General features: G+C 40.8%; 1 long non-coding RNA gene across 1 annotated transcript in view; it reads left to right on the top strand.

Annotated features, from left to right (window-relative positions):
• LOC129516527 (uncharacterized) overlaps positions 1–22,078 on the top strand; it is a 138,720-nt gene that overhangs the window by 5,686 nt on the left and 110,956 nt on the right. Inside the window, exon 3 of the long non-coding RNA XR_008665784.1 lies at positions 3,177–3,246. This is a non-coding gene — a long non-coding RNA (uncharacterized LOC129516527). The remainder of the gene's footprint in view (positions 1–3,176; positions 3,247–22,078) is intronic.

Below are 22,078 nucleotides of genomic sequence, written 5' to 3'. Positions count from 1 at the left end.
CAGAAGAGGGTTGCCTCCTGCAGAGGCGGGTAGGCCGGGGCCGGGGTGACAGGCCGCGTGGCAGGGACGGAGTCCCACGGAGCGTGCGTGGCATGCCAGCTCAGCCAGCGGCCGCCCGCCTGGTCACGGGCCTGGCATCCGACCCCTCTAGGCTTCACTTCTCTTTACCTTCTCTGTCAAATGAACCGGAAAGCTTATTCTGATAATCAAACGAGATGATGGATACGAAAGTACTTAGTGGCGCATAAAAGGCACTTTGTAAATATTATTTTCTTTTTTTCCTTTCACTTTGAGGGAATGAGGGGAGAAAAAAAAAACCCAAAGACATGAAAATCTCCATGTTCTATTAATAACAGCTCCCATTTTTCCTTTTCCATAATATTTTCATAATGCTTCAAACCATGTGGGTAATTGTTTCAACATTTAATTTTTCCACTGAATTATTTAATTACATTTATGACAGGCACATATTTATTTTGAGTATGTCAGTGGAACCATTCATTTATTCTAATGGATTTACAACATGGCCAGACTTTTTTTTTTTTTTTTTTCACCATTCACTTTGCGGTGCTAGAAAGCGGTGCGGCCTGCCATCGATTGATCTTGTGTCAATCATATTTTAAACGAAATGAATTCCGGAAAAGTCTAGATAAGGATTCCCCCTAGAGGAAAGGAGTAAGGAGATCTTCTCCAAAAACTGTACCTAGGCCTGATAGCGCATCATCAGGATGATAGGACTCCCCCCTTCCTCCAGCGCTAGTGCTCGGGAAGCTTGCTCAGTTTACCCCTGGGGGGGGCAGAGAAGTAGGGAGGGGAGGGCTTTCTCGAAAGGAAAGGGTCATTCTGCCCACGTGGAGACTGGTGCACTCGTTTGGCTGCTTCCCCAAGCGTTGGCAGCCTGGCATCTGCGAAGCCGTCCACCCCGGCGCCTCTGGCCTTCGGGGAGCTCTCTGGGCCCGGGCAGTAGTGCTCCCGCCCGGCCTCTCCCGGCCTCTCCCGGCCTCTCCTGGCCTCTCCTGACGGTGCCTCCGGCTGGCCGCCCCGACGGGAGGCTGACTACCCGACTCCCCAGGTCGTCCTCTCGGGTTTTAAACATTCAGAATGACAGGACATAAAACACCTGCCTTTCTTCACTTTTATTTTCCTATCCGCTCAGGGCTCGGGAGTCTAGGTTGACCTCTCAGCTCTAACGGGGTTGAAAGGAGCAGCGAAAGCCTCCTAACAGTTCTTTTTGCAATCTTTCCTTTTTAATTGTGTTTATTTATTGGAGAGGGAGAGAGAAAGCATGAGTGGGGCCGGGGTGGGAGTGGGCAGAAGGCAGAGGGAGGTAGAGGCAGAGGGAGAAGCAGACTCCCTGTTGAGCGGGGAGCCCAATACAGAACTCGATCCCAGGACCCTGAGATCATAACCTGAGCCAAAGGCAGATGCTTAACTGACTGAGTCACCCAGGTGGCTCCTTATTAAATTTAATAATTTAAATTTATTTAATTTTAATATTAATATTTAAATTATTATATATTTTATCATTATAAAATGATAATATTTAAATTATATAATATAATATATTATATTATAAAATTATAATATTTAAAATTAATAGTAAATATTAATTATTATTATTTAATAAGGCTCCTCCTTATTAAATTAAAATTTTTTTCATTTATTTATCAATGGGGAGGGGCAACAACTGGGGTGTGAGATTTGGTCATGAGCAACAGCTGCAAAAGGAGATTCTAAGCACGGGTAGTTGCAGGTGAAAAATACTTTCACACTTAGTGTCTTCCACCTAATGGTTTAAAGGTGAAAAAAAATTTTCCAACTGCTGAAAGATATTACAAAATAAGGACAGGCTGATCTTGCATTAAAAAAAAAATCTCATTCTGGGAAAAGCTTTACCCTTCTCATTCTCAGTCACAGTTAAGACATGGCAAGTAATTTTTTTATTTTATTTTTTATTTATTTTTAATTTTTTTTCAAGTAATTTTTTTTAATTAGTGTGCCCAGTGGAACAAATTTCTCCATGAAAAATTTACAAAAGCTCCAGAATAAACATCTGGAGAGCTGTATGGGCCTTCACTTGAGCTAATAAGGATGCAGTGCAGATGACCATGTTCACAGCTTAGAAATGGACTGTTTGCGTTAGCATGAGGTGGGCTGACCTTAAAAGTGTAATAACCACCATTTACCTCCCTTTCTGCTGACTTTACTTCAGAAGACTTCCATGCTTGAAATTTGAGGAGGTCATTTCAATGGCATTCCCTTTTTTCTTTTGATAGTCATTAATGCTTTGCCACAAATACAGGATTTCAAATGGCTTGTCACATTCTTTATATGTCTTATGCACGAGATGTTTCTTTTGTGGGAGTATTACTTAACGAAAATCAAGGGTAAATGTGATGCTACTTATAGAAATTTGCTTTTTTCCTCAATGACTTTTTGAGTCCTACTTCTACATGTTTTATTCGCTCTCAAGTTGGGTAAGACGATGAGGAAAGAAAAAGTGGCTTCTGGGTTCTTGAAGACCAAACGTGTCACCTTGTGCAAGGGCGTTCTTCCCATTCAAGTTAGGAAGGACTCTGTCAGCAAAGGCCCAGGACACCTTCGTCCGCCCTCCGGGACCCTTCTGAGGCTCTGCTGGGAGGCTGCATCTGGAAGTAGGCCTGAGGACACTCATTCGGCCACTCACGGGGTCTTGGTCAGACACTTGGCTTCCCTAAGCCTCCAGGGCCAACTCCTAGAGTATCAATGATGACACCAAGAGGAGAGATAAGACCGCACCTAAATTGCAAAGTGGCCTTCTCAGGTCACGCATCTACTAATCTGAGAGCTTAGGGAAAGAACAACATAAGAAGCAAGCGTGCGGGCAGTTTTCATCAGGCCAAAGCTTCCAGATGTCTTCCAAGTTAGCCCGAGCTATCAAAGTGATTAGGACCGCTAAAACAATTTACATGGGAGTTTTTTTGAAGAGCAAAAATTCAAAACAATGCCGAAGGCAGCCCAGTGAGCCTAGTGGTTCTCTCAATGAATTGTAAGACATTGCAAGCAGTCAGTGCAGGCGTGTAAAACAAAGTGCTGCTTTTTTTTTTTTTTTTAATTATATTTGGCTCTTAAAAAGCATGATTTTCTTGGGGGAGGGTTGGGAGAGAGGGTTAAAATGTTGTTTTACTTTGTTTCAGTGGGAGAGTAGAGAAGAACTGTTGACCAAGATGCCTAAGGATGGAAGCAAAGGATGGAAGCAAAGCACAGGTAAGGACAGTGAAAGTGCAATTGCCCTGGTGGAACGGGACACTCAGAAGAATGACGGCTTGGCCCCCTGGAGGGAACATACATATATTTTATTTTATTTTATTTATTTATTTTTCCTATATTTTAATCTTTGTATGACTTTCATCTATATGTAGGCTATTTCCAAAAGCGATTTGAGGTGGGTTGTTTTTATCCAGGACAGCTTGGATTAGGGTAAGACGTGGATGGCCAAGAAGGGTCGCAGTCTGATGCTGTTCTCTTCTGCCCTGAGACTAGGTGTTGGGCTACGTGATGACTTCAGGCCTGAGGTGGTGACAGGAGTCAGGGTGAGGAGGAGATGGTACCAGCTGCTGGTGTTAACGGTACTCACTTGTCCCATAGAGTTGGGGTGTGTGTGTGTGTGTTAAGCATAAGATGGGGTGGCTGATGGTAACTGTCTCCCTCCGTACGTTCTCCTGGGGCTTTCGACGGCCGTTGCTGAGAGTGGCTCACCTTTGTTCTTCCTCCCTGTGGAACATCCCTACCTCCTGTTTATCACTGTCTTGCCTGGTTAAAATTTGGGCTCCACTGAATGGGATTGGTCTTAATGTTCATCTGCGTAAGGTTTTACCTGTATTTGCCTCTATGTGTGTGCGTTTGGAGGCACACGCACACACGTTTGCATTTGTATCTAGTGGTTTGCTCTGGGTTCTACGCTTCTCGGAGAAGTTGCTGACCCTTTCCTAGCTTAAACTTAGCAGGGAGATAAAATGGGCCCTCTGTGGGTTTAGACAAGGTATAGGACCAAACAGATGTTGTTTTCTCTCCTAGAACTTGCCAGCAACCCTCTCTCATTAGGAAGTGGTGTAAAGTCAGGAGACCTTTTCTTTCCTTACATTGCCAATGAAGGAGACATAACGAATCTACTAACACTAATTTATCTACTCTGTTGTGTCCATCCAATAGAGATCGTATACCCTAATCCAAAGGAATAACTCTTATCGTGGAAAAGTTAGGCTAAGTGGAGAGGCTTCCGGAATGCTTCACATCACCTATAGTGGTGATCACCTGCTGGCTCCAAGAAGCTGGTATGACTTTTTGGAGAAAATGGTTGTCATGTTGTATTTATGTCGTCTGTGAGACATTCAGATGAGTATGTGAGGGGATAACTAACAGAGCAGTTTTGGAACTTAGGAGCTAGGAGAGGGCCAGAGGTGGGAACTTTGGGAGTCATTGCTCTGTGGGTAGCGCTAGAAGTTGTAGACATATGAAGAATCACAGAAGTGGGACGGCCTGCACTAATGTGTGGCTACCCTCTTAGTGACCTAGGGATCGATCTTGCTAGACTGATAACACATATGCAAGAACCGATTGCACGATACTGCGAGTTTAAGGGCCAAATTTAGTGGGAAGTTAGGCAATCTGCTTAACTGTTGCTGAAAATGAATTTATCAGACTCTTTTAAAAAATATTTTATTTATTTATTCATGAGACACACAGAGAGAGGCAGAGACCCAGGCCGAGGGAGAATCAGGCTCCCTGCGGGGACCCCGATGTGGGACTCGATCTCAGGACCTGGGGTCGTGCCCTGAGCCCAAGGGAGACGCTCCACCGCGGAGCCACCCAGGTGCCCAGACTGTCTCTTTTGTCCAAAGATGGAAGTTAATAGAACGCAGCCTACCAAGGGTTTACTAACTGTAAAGACCTCTGCTCCATGCCAACAGAGAAAAACCACAGATAAATTAGATCAGTTCTTACTTCCAAGAAGTGAGGGAGGCAGATGTGTAAGCGCCGACCGTAACGTGAGGGTGAATGGGATAGGGGCTGCGATGGTTGAACGCTGTGGTGGGAACTTAGTTTTAAAGTGGAGTTTGAGGCAAATCTCACAGCAGAAGGGGAAGGGTGAGTAAGATTCCGATGGGCAAAGAAGTGAGGGAGAGACCCTCGGAGAGATGATGAGCGTCGTGGCCAGCGAGAGGCACCATAGGCTGAGCCGGGCTACACCTGCCGGCCACCCTGTTCACCTCGTCTACACCTCGTCTACACCTCGGAGCCTCCACGAGAGGACGAGGGCCTCCTCCTGACCAGCAGTGAACTGTGCCCTCCCCTAGAACTTCCCAGTGACATTTCCAAGCAAGGAAAACGGGTACTTCACAGCTCCTCATAGGCGGGGAAGGGAACGCGGGACGAGCAGGGCGCCTCACACAGCTTTCCTACTGCAATGCAGCTGGACTCGCTTTCAGAGCACCCAGAGAGTTTTAGCAACATACAGTCCATTTAAAAGATAAAAACGTCGGGACGCCTGGGTGGCTCAGTGGTTGAGCGTCCGCCTTCGGCCCAGGGTGCGGGGCCCGGGGTCCCGGGATCGAGTCCTGCATTGGGCTCCCCGCAGGGAGCCTGCTTCTCCCTCTGCCTCTCTCTGGGTGTCTCTCATGAATAGATAAATAAATAAATAATCTTTTAAAAAAAGAAAAGATAAAAAAACCTTGCTTTCAGTAGCTCAAAAAGAATAAAACAATAACAGACCAAAGCCTACTAATTTGGTGGGAATTTATTCTGGTGGAGATAGTGCCTGGAGTCCATACCCATTTGGTTTCCTCTTTTCTTTCTTTTTTCTTTCTTTTCTTTTCTTTTCTTTTCTTTTCTTTTCTTTTCTTTTCTTTTCTTTCTTTCTTTTTCTTTTCTTTTCTTTCTTTTCTTTTCTTTTCTTTTTTCTTTTCTTTCTTTTCTTTTTCTTTTCTTTTCTTTTCTTTCTTTTCTTTTCTTTTCTTTTCTTTTCTTTCTTTCTTTTCTTCTCTTTTCTTCTCTTTTCTCTTTTCCTTCCTTCCTTCCCTTCTTACATTTTATTAGATTTATTTATTTATTTGAGACAGATGAGTGCAAGTGGGGGAAAGGGGCAGAAGGAGAGGGAGAGAGAAACTCAAGGAGACTCCACACTGAGCGCTGAGCCTGGCTCAAGGCTCAATCCCAGGACCCTGAGATCAGACCTGAGCTGAAACCAAGAGTCAGATCCTTCACTGACTGCACCACCTAGATGCCCCATTTGGTTTTTAAAAGGAGGAAAAGCAAAAATGAAAGAAGAGGGGACTACTTTTCTCACATTTAAGTCTTTCCCTGGCATGCGCCATGTTGTCAGTGTATTTACGAAGCCTTTGTATTTGAAGAATTTGCAGAATTTTTGCAGTTTAGTCTTTCCTTCATGTGTTTATTGTGTGAGACTTATTTTTAAAATATTTTCCCAATCTTCTGTATCGCATTTAGTATCACACTTAGTCTGCATCACATTTCATTTAGTACACGGGCTGCACTGGGATTACACCTCAGATTCCTTTTCATGCTCTCTTCCCAAAAGTTAAGTGCTAATCCGTTTGTTAACAAAATAAAAGAAGCGTCCAGGGTATGATGTAAATTTAAGTAGACTATCCTTTCCTCTCTGAGGCCTTCCTTGATGTCTCTGACAGCTCCCTCCATTTTATGACTTCTGTACTGTCGTAGTCAATTTGAGCTGCTGTAACAAAAATAGCCCAGATTAGGTGGTTTATAAACAATGGAAATATATTTATCATAGTTCTGGAGTCAGAAGCCCAAGATCAGGGTACCAGGGTGGTCGGGTGAGGGCCCAGGTCACAGAGATTATATCTTCATATATGGAAGGGGTGAGCATGCTCTCTGAGGTCTCTTTTATTAGGGCCCGAATTCCAGTCATGAGGATACCCCATGTAACATTATTACATAAATATATATATATAAAATAATAAATAATAAATAATAAATAGTTACATAAATATAACTATATTTATCCATTATATTATATTATATTGGATCCATGTAACATTATTACATAAATATATATATAATATATAAAATAATAAATAATAAATAATAAATAGTTACATAAATGTAACTATTATATTTATGTATCATTCACCTCCCAAAGGACCCACCTCCTAATACCATTACCTTTGGTATTAGATTTTCAACATGGGGGTGGAGTTTTGGGGGGGACACAAACAATCATACTATACCATGTACTTTGTAGTTATAACTGTTTCATATTATGATGGGTAATAAGAATTAAATTTTATTGACTGTTGTCTCCTCCTTTGGACTGTGGGTGATTAGAGGGCAAGGACTGTCTTGTTAAGTAGTTCCTGCACCCACCTTGGTGCCAGGCACATGGTATGAGCCCCATAAATGCTTTTCAAACTGAATATATGAGTATTATAGAAATTATTATATCCTAAAAATCCTATTTGAATTCTCCGGAGCCATTTTTATATATATATTGGCCAAACTGCTGGAGAAAATTTGTGAAGAGAAATTATGTTCCTGAGCACATTCTACTCATAGATAAGGCAATGCCAATATGGCTTGGAGGAGCCATAAGACAGTGGGTGTTATTAATGGTCTAGGTATAACTGGGTCCTAGCTGACTTTGCACTGCAAGTCTTGTAGTGGTGGGCAGGTTTTGTTTTATTTTGTTGTTGTTGTTTGTCTTTTTAACCTCTCCAAGTGTTGATTTTCCATCTTTAAAATCATATTATTGGACCAATCAGCATTACAACCTGCTTGGGGGTATGATCACTGAAGACAAAGTGGGATTATTATATCCTGTGAGTCCAGCTTTTGTGAATTTATTTATTAATGCAGCCTAAGATTACCCACCTCCCTCAATCTCTTTTTTAAAAAAATTACTTATTTATTCATGAGAGACACAGAGAGAGAGGCAGAGACACAGGAAGAGGGAGAATCAGGCTCCCTGCGGGGAGCCCGATGCGGGACTCGATCCCGGGACCCCGGGGTCATGCTCTGAGCCGAAGGCAGACTCTCAACCACTGAGCCACCCAGGTGCCTTGATATATTTGAATTTTAGTTCTGTATTTTATTTTATTTTATTTTATTTTATTTATTTTTTTATTTTATTATTATTATTATTTTTTTAGTTCTGTATTTTAACATATTAGTTATCCTGTTCATTGTCAGGTCATTGGTCGATCTGAAAAGTGTACTTCCTAATTTCCATACAAATTATTAACTGAAAATATTAATTATAACAAATTTAAGGATAGAGCTCTGTGCTACTCTGTTGGAGATTTTCTTCCAGGTTGATAACAAGTGATTAATTAGCACTCTGGCTATTCTTGTTTATAACTAGCTATAAATCTGTCCTTCCCAACTAACTAGTATTCAATATATGCTCACAAATATTCCAATTCCTGCCTGACCCTAAAATATTGGAGGACTCACTAAGTTGAGATGTTTTTAATTTGTACTACCTGAAAGTCCAAAACAAATTTAAATGTGAATTTCCCCCACAGGAACAACCAAGACTCCTGAGGGGTTCCTAGGACCCGTCTCTGCCCCCAGTATAGGTTCTACAAGGTTAAAGCTGGTTGGTCAGAAGAGACCTTAAAATTGGTATATGTAGGCCCTCAAAAAGCTCAGCTATCTGGTTCTTTCTTATGATCTTAGAGTAAACTTGGCTTTAGGGCAAACTAAAAAGTGGACCCAAATTACCTTATTGCAGTTTGGGGGAACTTTCCCTTCTCCCATGACATCTCTTGCTACTGGGGGTTGGTTTGGTCTTCCTGGTTTCTCCCAGCTTCTTCTCCTTTATCACTCACCAGCCGGGACACACCCTGTTCTCTGAGCTTGCTCCTTCCTATCAGAACGGTCATTCTTTGGTGACCATTGCCTACTGCAAGGTAATGGAACGGAGGTATTTGCTTATGTGAGTGCAATGTATGCAAATACACACACTCATGCGTGCATGAGAGTGATAAACCAGGGGACTCTTGGTCTTCTGGTTACATAGCCTCTGAGAGCTTTCTGACTAGTGTCAACGCCACCCTCCTTGACTCGTTTTACTGTTGTGGATGAAGAAAGAGCAGGGCATGTGACCTGTGCAGGGATGTTGCATTCAGAAGAGCCCTGCATTTGTTCTAATGCTCTGTTTTTGCCACCTTTAAATTACTAATTCTTTTTGGATGGGTTACACTGCATTTGTGATTTGCACTGGGCAGCACAAATGATATAATATGTCCTGAGAAAGGGTTAAGCGTTCTGCTGTATGCTGTGCCTATGCCCTGTAGCTGGGGAATCTCTCTATATGCCAGCAATTGCTAGAAGAGTCCACTTTACACTTATTTTCTAGCTGCATACATACGATAAATTATCTTTTAAAGCTATTAATGAATGGTCTTTAAGAAAATTATTTTACCCAAGCATTTATCGGATGGAACTATTTGTTTTACTATGCTGAGGTCTCAGTGGTCTCCAGTCCTGATTTTAGTTCATATTAATGTCTATGTGTTCTCTAATTCTAAAAAATTCCAACCAGGACAAATCTATAATTGGACGAGGAGAGATGCAGGATATATTTGAGATTCAGCATAGATTCATTCAGTACCTAATAGATGCTAACTCTGTTCTAGAGGTGGGAGATAGAGCAAAGATTATGACAGCATCCCCGATCTCATACAGACTACATTCTCGTGATGGAGACAGACAATAAGCTGATGAATGAATAAATAAACTAGTAAACACACAAATAGGTGAGATAATCTCGGTAAAGGCAGAAGGTTAAATGGGGTCATGTGGTAGAGTGATTGGAGGTGGCTTTAGTTTGATGGTCTGAACAGGTCTCTCTGCTCAGAGGAGGTGACTTCTAAGGAGGAGGTGACGTCTGAATTGAGACCTAAGTTATTTACTAGGTAAATTTAAAGTTTTTGGTAAGGCTTAAAATGTTAGCTGTAATTTAAGCATTGTCCACTGTTTTAGTCAATCATGAAATGTATTTAATAGATGTTCACAGAACGACGGTGGTAGTTCTTAATGAAAACATACACGCTTCCCGAAGGCATCAGGCCTGAACTCGGTGGTTGAGGTCACTGGTTTCTACTCCAGGGCATTTCCAAGTTCTACTTTGCTCTCTCATCAAGTCGATTAGTCTTGTTTATGTGCCACATAATGTGTGGGACACTTTACCAGGAGTCATTTGTAGTTTTAGAGGAAGTAGAAGCTACAGAACCTACCCTTCCAATTTACTGAAGAAGACCGAAAATCAAGGAAAGGTAAATAAGACTGCAAACCACAGAAACACAGACATTACCAAGGACAGCTGCACATGCCCAGGGGCCAAACGGGATACTAGAGCACTGGAGCCCGATGGGAGCAATCTCCATGTGCATGGATTTTTCCTAGTTTTAAATGAACCTCTAATTCCTCTATTTTAGAACCCCATTCTTTTCCTTTCTTGAGGTTCTTTTTGAGAAGATAGTCAGAATAGACATTTTTTACAAAGAAGATATTCAAATGGCCAACAGGTAAATGAAAAAGTGCTCGATATCACTAATTGTTAGGGAAGTGCACATCGAAAGCACAGTGAGATATCACGTCACATCTGTTAGAATGGGCATCATCAAAAAGATAAGAGGCAGTGCACTCGGGTGGCTCAGCTGGTGAAGCATCTGCCTTCAGCTCAGGTCATGACCTCAGGGTCCTGGTATCGAGCCCCACATTGGGCTCCCTGCTCAGCGAGGAGTCCGCTTCTCCTTCTCCCTCTCACTCTTTCTCTATGCTCTCTCTCTGTCTCAAATAAATAGATGAAATCTTAATAATTTTTTTATTTATTATTTATGATAGTCACACACACACACAGAGAGAGAGAGAGAGAGAGAGAGAGAGAGAGAGAGACAGAGACACAGGCAGAGGGAGAAGCAGGCTCCATGCACCGGGAGCCTGATGTGGGGTTCGATCCTGGGTCTCCAGGATCGTGCCTTGGGCCAAAGGCAGGCGCGATTTCATCCTAGATGAAATCTTAAAAAAAAAAAATGATAAGAGGCAAAAAATGCTGGCAAAGATGTGAAGAAAATGGAATCCTGTACACTGTGGTGGGAGTGTAATTTGGTATAGCCACTATGGAAGTTCCTCAAAAACTTAAAAAAAGAACTACCATATGATCCAGTAATTCTACTTCTGGGTATTTATCTGAAGGAAACAAAATCACTATCTCAAGAAGATATCTGACTCATTGCAGCACTATTTAGAATAGCAAAGACATGGATGCCTAAGTATGCATCAACAGATGAGTGGATAAAGAAAATATGATATATATGTATATATATAATGGGGCACTGTTCAATCATACAAAAAAAAAAAAGGAAATCCTGCCATTTGTAACAACATGGACAGACATTGAGGGCATGATGATAACTGGAATTAGATGAGAATTTAATGGAATAAGTGGAATATAAAACAAATAAACTTACAGAAAAAGAGATCAGAGTTGTGGTTTATAGAGAAAGGAGATGGGGAGAGGGGGAATTGGAGGAAGATAACTAAAAGGTATGTACTTCCAGTTATAAGATAAATAAGTGCTGGAGATGAAATGCACAGCATAATGACTAAGGTTAACACTGATATGTGGCATATTTGAAAGTTGCTAACAGTAGACCCTAAAAATTCTCATTACAAGGAAAACTTTTTTTTCTTCTTGTAACTATATGAGGAAAAAGATATTAACTGAGAGTATTGTGATCATTTCATAATATATATATTAAATTATATAATACCCCTTAAACATGTCCAGAGGTATATGTCAATTATATATTAACAAAACTAGAAAACAAAGAAAGTCAGAAACCAGGTAATTTGTACATGTCGAAGGGTTGAGGGCATGGGAAGCACTGGTCACTTTTTTTAAATCACTTAATTGATTATTATTCATGGCCCCTGTAATTATTTAATTATATCCCAAACTGAACTCATGATTTTGCCTCAGTGCTCTTCCTCTGACCTCAACATTTATGTTCCTTCCTCTATCAAATACTATTGGTCAACTCCTATATTTTTATTTATTTATTTTTTTAAAGATTTTATTTATTTATTCATGAACACACACACACACACACACAGAGGCAGAGACACAGGCAGAGGGAGAAGCAGGCTCAAGGCAGGGAGCCCGACGTGGGACTCGATCCCGGGTCTCCAGGATCACGCCGTGGGCTGAAGGCGGCACTAAATTGCTGAGCCACCCGGGCTGCCCAACTCCTATATTTTTAAAACCACTTTTACTTTTCTCTCTTTTGAACTTTCCAGTAGTCTTGTAATTAACTCTTTGTATTATATTCCATTTGTTTGACACAGCTGGAGTGGTTTCTGTTTTCTTGATTATATGACCATTGTATATGGTTTTTTTTTCCTTCATTCATCAATTTAAGACATTTTCTCTTGTCTCCTCCCTGTAAGTGGGAGCTTAAGCCACTTCACAGCATCCATTTATCTTCTCTTTCAATTTTTGATACTCACTACTTAAAAATTTTCAGTGTTTTTTATGTACTTATAAACCTCAAACCTTGTGCAATCAACTGTAGAGATGATCTCTTGACTCCTCACTATGGTAGATGGGGATATTCATATTCTTAGGCTTTCTTCTAGCTATTTTATATTATCCCACCTCCCATCTTCTGACCATTGAACCTTTATTTTTATATTATTAAGGCTGTTAGCATTTACATTTTGTTCTATGGCAATATTTAAATCTTATATAGTCGATTGATTATAAAGATTTAAAGCTATTTTATTATTTTGCATGGAAATAATATGTTGCCGTTTCACAACCCCAAATTTTCTTTCCTAAGATTGTATTTCCACAGTCTAAGGTTATATTTATTTCTCCTTTGTCTGATATCGTAAACTCTTGACCCTTCAACAGACATTATTCCCTCTGCAGAGGTCAAAAGGATAAATGGGTTTTCTTTTCTTATAATTCATTAACGATTCAAAATTATTTGGTGGTTTGGTATTTTAGTTTTCTTTATATTTGTACTATGATCTTTTTCAAGACAGTTTTTTTTCCCTTGGAGTTTCTAAATGTTAATTCATTATTGGAATAGGAAACTTTTCTCCTTCTTTCAAGTATCATGTTTTTTTTTTTATTCTGTCCATTGCTTGAAATCTATACAGTTTTTCTTGAAGATATTTTTCATGGAATGTACTGATATCTTGCTCCAATTGGGCCTGCTGTTAGGCCAAACACAACTGTCATCCATATAATTCTTTCTGTTTGTTACTTGGTTGAGTTCCAACCTTTTTTTTTTTTTTTTTAATTTCCAGTTTTTGTATTTTGCTTTCACCTTCCTGGAGCAAATCCTCAAGTAACTTTCTCATAAAAATTGCATACGAGGTAAATATTCTGTGTATTTCCTGTCTGAAATTGGCATGGTGATATAGCTAGGCATTGCTATTTTTTCCATTAGTTCTGTTAAATGTGTTAGGTGGTTTTTCCTCTGGGTATCTTCTATACAGGGAAGGCTGCCCGAGGTTTGCATATGAAGGTGGAGCATGTGGACTGGTAGGCCTTACTTTTGAGTGAGTTGATATGGAGGCAGCCTTTAAACAAAGAGAGGCCTTCACATTTCAGAATGAGAAGAGCTTTAATCTGGGCTTTTATCTCCCAAACAGCCCTAATTCTTCCCAAGAAGTTGATTTAACTTCTTTAGAGAAGATTCCTCTAGTTGTTAATTGTTTTGCCTAAGGGAGATACGGGGGGGGGGGGGGGGGAGAGACAGAGAGAGAGAGACCGACCAGAGAGAGACAGAGATGCAGAGAGAGAAAGAGAAAGCCAGAGCCATACTTTCAATGAACCTGTGTCTGTGTTTCTGTCCGTGTCACAAATTACTGACAAGGTCAACACTGGGGTCCAGCTTTCCTGTGAAGTCAGGTGTATGCGTCTTCCCTTAGATTGCAGGTTTCCTTTTGTGCCTGAAAGAGCTCATGAGAAATTTCTCCACCTTAAGTGAAAGATATGTTTATGATGAAAAATGAACATTAGCCAAAGTATTTCAATAGATAGATACTTGGACTTTGTTGGATAAACGTAGTAGCAAAATTTTAGGTCTTTCCTTAGCTCCATGTTGTTAAACCTTCATGTGGAAAATAATAGTTTGGGGACTAGAGATAAAAAGGAGAAAGAAACATCTGCCTTTATTTGGTGGCCACATTACCAAATAAAGTAATAGTTTTTTTCTTGCTTGGCCAGATTCAATTCTGACACAAGCTTTGGTAAGTCTTATGAAACATTTGCAAATTGTCGCAAAACTCCAGCCTTCCAAACTGCTGGACTTTTTTTTTTTTCCTGTAGCTTTTTTTTTTTTAATGGTTTTGTGACAGAATTATAAGGAAGTAGATGTTACTGTTTGCTTTTGAAAAAAGGAATAGTTTTGTTCACATGTGTGCACTTTTTAGAAACTTAGTGTGGAATATTACACTGTATGTTAACTAACTGGAGTTCAAATAAAGATTTAAAAAAGAAAAAAGAAGAAACTTATTGTGGAGAACCTGACTGGGATACTTTGCACCTAACTCTTAAGAATGCGAACTAAATTAAATGGGAGGATGCACCTGTTTTATTATAGGTACTGGAAAATGCACTTTCTATCACCAATAGTGCATATTCAAGGATGGAAACAGGAGGATAAAAGAGTTATAGTGTGTACGGTGAACAGGAGATTTTCATTCTGAATAAATAAGATCGAGCAGACCGGTTTTATTTATGTTGTCTCAGATGCATGACCTCTCAGAGACTTACAGAAGTGAACTTTAAGTTGTATGACACCATCATTTTGGCCTAAAAGAATGATCAGTGGGAGAACAATCATCTCTGATAGTAACCTGGACTTTAGGTTTCTCCTTCCCCACCAGTCCATAGCGATGTGGACATTTTGGGGAAAAAAATTAAGAGAAAGAAAGAAAGTAAAAGAAAGAAAGAAAAGCTTTCCCACATTTATTTCTTCAAGGACAGGTTTCTATCCATGTCTTTCTGCTTATTAGGACAAGGATGATGAGTGGCAGTTTCCAGATGTATTTCTGAAAAAGGATGAATGAGAAGGAGCTGTATTCGGTTGACCCTTCCATTCCTGGGAGCAGTTGAGTTAGTGGAAGTAGAGAGGGAAGTGGATCATGGGAAGACCGACGTGAGCGTTTGTCCTTCTCATCCCTGTGTTGGCATGTGCTCGTGCTTAGGTGTTTAATGTTAGGTATGCCTAACCTGGGTTTCGGTCGGTGTGGAGTTTAGACATAAACCTTCAACAGTGCATGTGGATAAAACATCATCCTTTAAGTGAATTTTCTTATGTACTAATTTTAAGTTTACTCTCTTTGGCATTGTAGCTGAATGGCTCTACTTAAAACGTAGATCTAACCTTGTCACCTCCCGGATTATGATCCTGTTGTGGCTGGTCCCCAAGCTTCTAAGTAATAGTATATGAGCCCTTTGTGCATTGCCTTCTCTCGGCCTCCCCAGCCTCATTTCCTGCCCCTCCCTGCTTTGCACTTGACATTTTATACTCTAGTGATCCCCGCACTACATCTCCCCACGATCCTTCTCTTTGGAATGCCCTTCCCGTTTTCCTTTTCTTGGATGACTCTTCCTGAATAAACCATCATTCTCTCCAAAGAGTCTTCCCTTGAATGAGGTGGGACTGAGGGCTTCTCTAGATTCTGTGGCTGCTGTCTTACTACTGAATATATACCAGCACTTCTGCTCAGGTGTCATTTAACCTTTTAGTCTAGAAGCATCTTATAGGAGGAGACTATGCCTTATTTGTTTTTGCATGTATCAAGTGCAGTGCCAAGCATACACTATGTGCTTAGTAAGTGTTTACCAGCAACTTCTGAATATTAGACATTCATCTCAACTAATATTTCAGTTACTTCCTACTTAGTGGTAAGATTGAACTGAAAAACCACAAGAAAGTTTCACGATGATAAGTGGTAAATAGCAGTTATGTCAGGAAGTGACTGATAGATTATTATTTTTCTGTCAGTGGTAGGGTCAGAGTATTTTTAATGAGTTTATTTTTATTTTATTATTTTTTTGGGGGGTGGAGGAAGGGCAGGGGGGAGAGAGAGAGAGAGTCGTAAGCAGGTTTCACATCTGGTATGAAGCCCCAAGCGTGGCTCGATCCGGGGCTCAGTTTCACAACCCTGAGATCACCACCTGAGCTGAAATCAAGAGTCAGACACTTAACCAACTGAGCCACCCAGAGCCCCTTTTTAATAAGTTTAGATAAATCCACCACCCACGTGAAGTATATGTGTACACACAGCATGTGCAGGAGGGATCACAGATACTACTTAGTCTTAAGGTCTATAAGAATTGGGAAAGGCCCTTGATGTCTTCCAGGCCAATTATCTGTGGCACAAGAATACTTTTTACAATATTTTTGATAAATAGACTTGTAATTTATATCTAAACACCCCCTGTAATGGCCTGTCTTCTCTCATTAGGCAGCTCATTCCATTTTTTGGACCATAAAATTTTCAGAAAGCTCTTTGTACTAACTCAAACCTACCTTTCCTATGACTTCTATCTACTGGTCCTAATTCTTCCTCTTAAAGAAGAAGAAGTTACAATAAAGCCAGTCTCTCTTCTTCCTTAAATCTTGAAGATATTGGCGAGGCATCAAGTGTCCTGTAAGACCCCCTCTTGGGGTGAAATTTCCTTCCATCTGGCAGTTGTTCTTCAGCTTTCCTGGGTTTGTTCCCCTCGCTATGCCAGGCCCTCTACTCTGCTTTTCTTTAGTTTGTCTGGATGGGAGCCTATAGTCCAGGTTCTGCCATCAGCACAAATTTGAGCAGAACTCTGACAAATGTTAAACTGAACGCTGTATTTCGGTTCCTGAAGACTGAGGTTGTGTTACCTTCTCAGTTAACTATGCTTTGGAGCTTGTAATCAAATGAATCCTTAACACTGTCCCCCTCATATCGCTGCTGAGCCTTTCTGTGATCCGGTGATGTTGCCTAGGTCTTCAGAACAACGCCGCACAAGAAACTTTGAAATCAAGAAACGGTGACCAACTGTTGATAATGTGTGTAGACCAAACACAGGATGAAGCAGTGCCTGTGCCTGAAGACATGAAAAGTACTTTCTCAGTGTTTTCATTTTATTTACTTGTTTTTCCTGCGACAAGTCATCCAACCATTTAAAAACTAAAATTTCCAGAATTTATTTTTTTCAAACAGTATTGCTCTTTAAATCAATGCCCTTGTAAAATTATATGCTTAGCCTAATGATGCTTTCTTTTTTAAGTTATTGGGATGATACAAATTTTTTGAGTGCCTACTATGGGCTTAGTGCTCAAATACTTTTTAAAACTTCTACCTTTGAATTGTTTTTAAAGTCAGCAAATGAAAAACAGGAAAATCATTCTATATTCTATCACATGTTTTTTTCGTTTTGATCCCAAGCTTCTAGTACAGTGGACTTGGTGCCATATGACCTTTAGCTATTTCCAAAAATCAAATTTGTTCTCAACCAGGGCAGTTAACAAATGTCTTCACACAGGCCCCAGGAACAGGTTGTCTCTTCTGGGATGGCCACAAAGCTTCACCAAGGCCTTACTTGTGCCTCCCTAACAACAGGACTCCTAGAAATTCTGTCCGGAGTTCCCAGCTCCTGTCAAAAAAAAATGTATTTTCTCCTCTAAGAGCAATTACCAACTAAAGTGCTCTGTGGAGAACCCAGATGAAATACTGTATTTCCCTACCCAGTTGGTAAGAGAAGGAATTAAACTAACCTGCTGTGCAGAGCAGGCCCGCAGCCATGCAACAGTCACAGCACCTGCAGTGGGTGCACTTATATGAGATCAGGGGTTACAGGCCTGTGCATTTCATAATCACTGTCCTCAGCAATGGCAACCAAGGGCTCCGTCTTTGGTTCAGAAAGGCAGCTCACAGCCCTTGTGGGTATGGTTTGAGCTGCCATTAAAAAGCAAAAATTTTAAAAAGCACACACTAAGTGTGCTCGCCACCACGGCTGGCAATGGTTGTTCATGGAGCTCAGATAAACAAGTATGGACCTACCTAACTGGATCTAGGATGGATTTGCTCTCAAGAATTGCAGTGACATGGGATCCCTGGGTGGCACAGTGGTTTGGCGCCTGCCTTTGGCCCAGGGCGTGATCCTGGAGACCCGGAATCGAATCCCATGTCGGGCTCCCTGCATGGAGCCTGCTTCTCCCTCTGCCTGTGTCTCTGCCTCTCTCTCTCTCTCTGTGTGACTATCATAAATAAATAAAAATTTAAAAAAAAAAGAGAATTGCAGTGACATGAGCACAACTTTTTGATGAAAGATAGCCTTTGCTCTTATTGGTCAACCGTTCCATCATCAATTAGCATCAGCAAATTCAGGAAGCATATGACTTCTCTTAATACTAAAAATCACAAGGTATCCTGTAACCTACAGTTATCACTCAGGGCAATCTGAATTTCTATAGCTTCTTTGAACTTACCAGTGTTTGCTAAAATTCTGGAAAACTATAGAATCTGTTTAGTGTTTGAAAAGTGTAGTAACACACATTTTGTTTCAAATGGCAGACTGAACAAATTAGATATAATTCATTGTCCTATAGCATTGCATAAAATTTGGTTAAAAAATTTGTTTAGTCCTTCCTAGGTTATTAAGAAACAAAACAAAACAAAAAAAAAAAAAAAGGAAGAAGAAGAAATGGAAAACTGTCTTGCTGAAATAAGGAATGTATTTCTTTCAGTCAATAATAATAATAATTGTGTTGCTGGTGGCAGTTTTGAGACCATGGATTTTTTTTTTTTTGAGACCATGGATTTCTTTAGCTGAGAAAATTATCCATAGACATGCAGTACTTAAGAAGTTAGTCTGAGTAATATAATTTAAAAAAAATTAGTGAAGCAAGAATTTCAATGATTTTAAAAAGACTAATAATGTATTGTATGCACATAGCACTATGAAATTTATAAAGCATTTTCACATTTCAGTAAAGAGTTTTGCAAAGGAGGAGGCAGGTCTCGGGCAGTTTAAGTAGCAGGCCCTGGATTTGCTATTCTGGTGCCAACTGTTACTAGTTGAGTAAAATGCGCTCAATCAATCCAAGTCTTCCTGATTTGATAGAATTGTTTTTTTTTTTTTAAGATTTTATTTATTTATTCATGAGACACACACACACACACACACAGAGAGAGAGAGAGAGAGAGAGAGAGAGAGAGAGGCAGAGACACAGGCAGAGGGAGAAGCAGCACTCCACGCAGGGAGCCCGACGTGGGACTTGACCCCGGGACTCTAGGATCACACCCTAGGCTGAAGGCAGGAGCTAAACTGCCGAGCCACCCAGGGATCCCCTGATTTGATAGAATTGTAAAAGCCTGTGTGTTGAGTTCGTTTGTGTCAGACCCTTGACCTTAATGGTGACAAAAATATCTTTAATGGAGATGTATTAAAATTATTTTTCAGATGTATTGCCATCTACTGTGAATCTTGATATTTTGGGAGCTTCTCATTTTATTTTTTTTAAAAAAGATTTTATTTATTTATTCATGAGAGATACAGAGAGAGGCAGAGACACAGAGGGAGAAGCAGGCTCCTCGCAGAGAGCCTGATGTGGGACTCGATCCTGAATCTCAGGATCATGCCCTGAGCCGAAGGCAGATGCTCAACTGCTGAGCCCCCCAGGCGTCCCAGGGCTTCTCACTTATTGAAATGATGGGCTCAATAGACCAATGGAAGTGACTTTTCTAAATATCTGTAGACTATCAAGAATCTGGTCTGGTGGGCTCAGATCATTCAGATTTTTGATGAAGTGTTCAGAAGATTGCTGTTCTGCCTCTGTAGGTAAAGCCAAGGGTCTTGCCCTTGGGTAGAAGGAAGATATGATGTAAAGAGAAGTAAGCAAAGTTTGCTTTTCCAATCTGGGAAAATTAAGGGACTAAGGAGAAAGTGAGATGTCAGGGTCCTCGTTTCTCTTCTTTTCTTAGGGCCCAATGTGGGATGGGGAAGGGGGTGTACCTTTAGAAAGTGTCATCCATTTTGGAATGGAGAAGCCAAAGAAACATTTGTTCCTTTGGACTAGTGTGATGAAGACTGAAGCCCTGTAGGAAAATCGCAGCTGTGTGCCTGGTGCCACGGGCAGCGTAGCATATGAGCAAATTCAGGTGGTGTTAAGAGTCCAGGTCAGCAATGCTGGACCCCCTGGGCCTGTACATGGTACCAGGACTTTTAAGTTACTTCATGTCCCAGGGAGGGGAGGTGGAGATGCTGGGAGTCCTGGTGAACTAGCAGAGGCCCTATTATAGGAGGGAGTTCATTTTGGGCTGAGCCCTTAACGATGAGGATGAATAACCTGGATCATGTGTTCCTACAGTGAGTGCTAACATGTGACCTCAAATGGCGAGGCATACCTACCCCATTTGTACCTCTGTGGTCACTAGTTCAGAGAGGCCCTCAGTCTGTCCTCTCTGTGGTAGAGACCTAGTGAGAATCCAGATGACCCCGTGTGGCTCTGAGGTCTCCCTCTTCTCCTTTGTCACACTGTTAGGTATGACCACTGCTGTCCTCTTCAACCAGCCACCATCTTGTATTAGAGGACGGGGAAGAAGAGGAGATTTTACCCGAATCAAATGGTTAATTAAAGTGACTGCTATAATTGCAGTTTGCTGGATTGGAAAGACATTTTAATTTTTTCCCCAGATTTGCTTTAGTGGGTAGGGGCTTATGAGGATAATCATATGGGCTATGGAGAGAAAGTAGAAATTCCTATATTTTATCAAAGCTAAGGTACCATAGACTATTAAAGGAACCATTTTTTTAATGAATTAATGAGAAAGAAAAAAAGCTATATTAGAGTTCAACTAGAGAGACAGAACTTTTAGGAGATATATATTAAGAGATTTATGGCAAGGAATTGGCTTACATGATTGCGGGGACTGCCTGGGTGAGTCCAAAACACTTAGGGCAGGTTGTAAGGAATTGTAGGCTGTAACTCTTGGGCAGGGATGAAGCTGTTGTCCACAGGCAAAATTCTCCCTTCGTCAGGGAAGCTTTAACTTTGCTCTTAAGGCCTTTCAGCAGATTGAATCAGGCCTACCCAGGTTACCTAGGATGGTCTCCTATACTTAAGTCAACTGATTATGTACTTTAATTACATCTATAAAATACTTTCACAGGTCACATAGGTTAGTGCTTGAATAGCTGGGGATTGTAGCCTAGTTGACACATACAACTCACCATCACAACTACCAAGTAAACTATGATATGTTAAGTTTTAGGTATGTTAAAATGTAAAAAAAAATTATATTTTAAGCGCTATGAAACATAGTATGTTTTCTGGATGTAGTGTGAGTGAATTTAGACATCTGCTAATAACTTCATTTAGTAATTCTGGAGATTAGTAGTGATTCTGTAACCCTGTAATGGTTCGTAGTTCTAGAGATTAGTAGTGATTTTCATTACCCATTTGCATACAGGAAGTCTGAGATACGGAGAACGGGAAGCCATTTCCCAAGGGGTCACTTCAGACAATGCTAGAATTAGGATCTGGTTTTCTCCCTCTTTGTTCTTTGAGTCTATCTTTCTGTTTTATTAGAATCACGTGTAAAGCAGATTGGTAAAATGTTGTGAATCGTGATTCCCAAACTGGTGTCCCTAAGTACCTGAGGGGTCCAAAAGCCACGCAAACTATTTCAAGGAGCCTAATGGAAAGTGTACATTTAATCTGAGGCAAAGCTTCATGGGCTAAATAAGATGTCAAATGGGTTTGTTTTTGGCCAGACTTCTTTCTAGTCCCTTGAATCACTTTGTTGCCATATGCTGATCAGATGATCTGGTCGCCAGTTAACCGGGTTTTGTGGATCATTTACCTGTTTGCTTTCAAATCCGTTGTCCATCTGCCGTCGCCCTGCTCTGTATCCGAGGGAACTGCATTTCCTTGGTTTACCTGCTAACCGACTTCTGAGTAAGTTCAGTCAATGGGAGGCATCGGAGCAACACCAGAGGGTGTGTGTGTGGGGGAACCAGGAACCTCTCCCTTCTGCTCTGCCTCGG

The sequence above is a fragment of the Nyctereutes procyonoides genome, unplaced genomic scaffold (assembly GCF_905146905.1).
Source record: "Nyctereutes procyonoides isolate TBG_1078 unplaced genomic scaffold, NYPRO_anot_genome, whole genome shotgun sequence".
NCBI lineage: Eukaryota > Metazoa > Chordata > Mammalia > Carnivora > Canidae > Nyctereutes > Nyctereutes procyonoides.
This window is presented reverse-complemented; position numbering and strand designations above follow the sequence as displayed.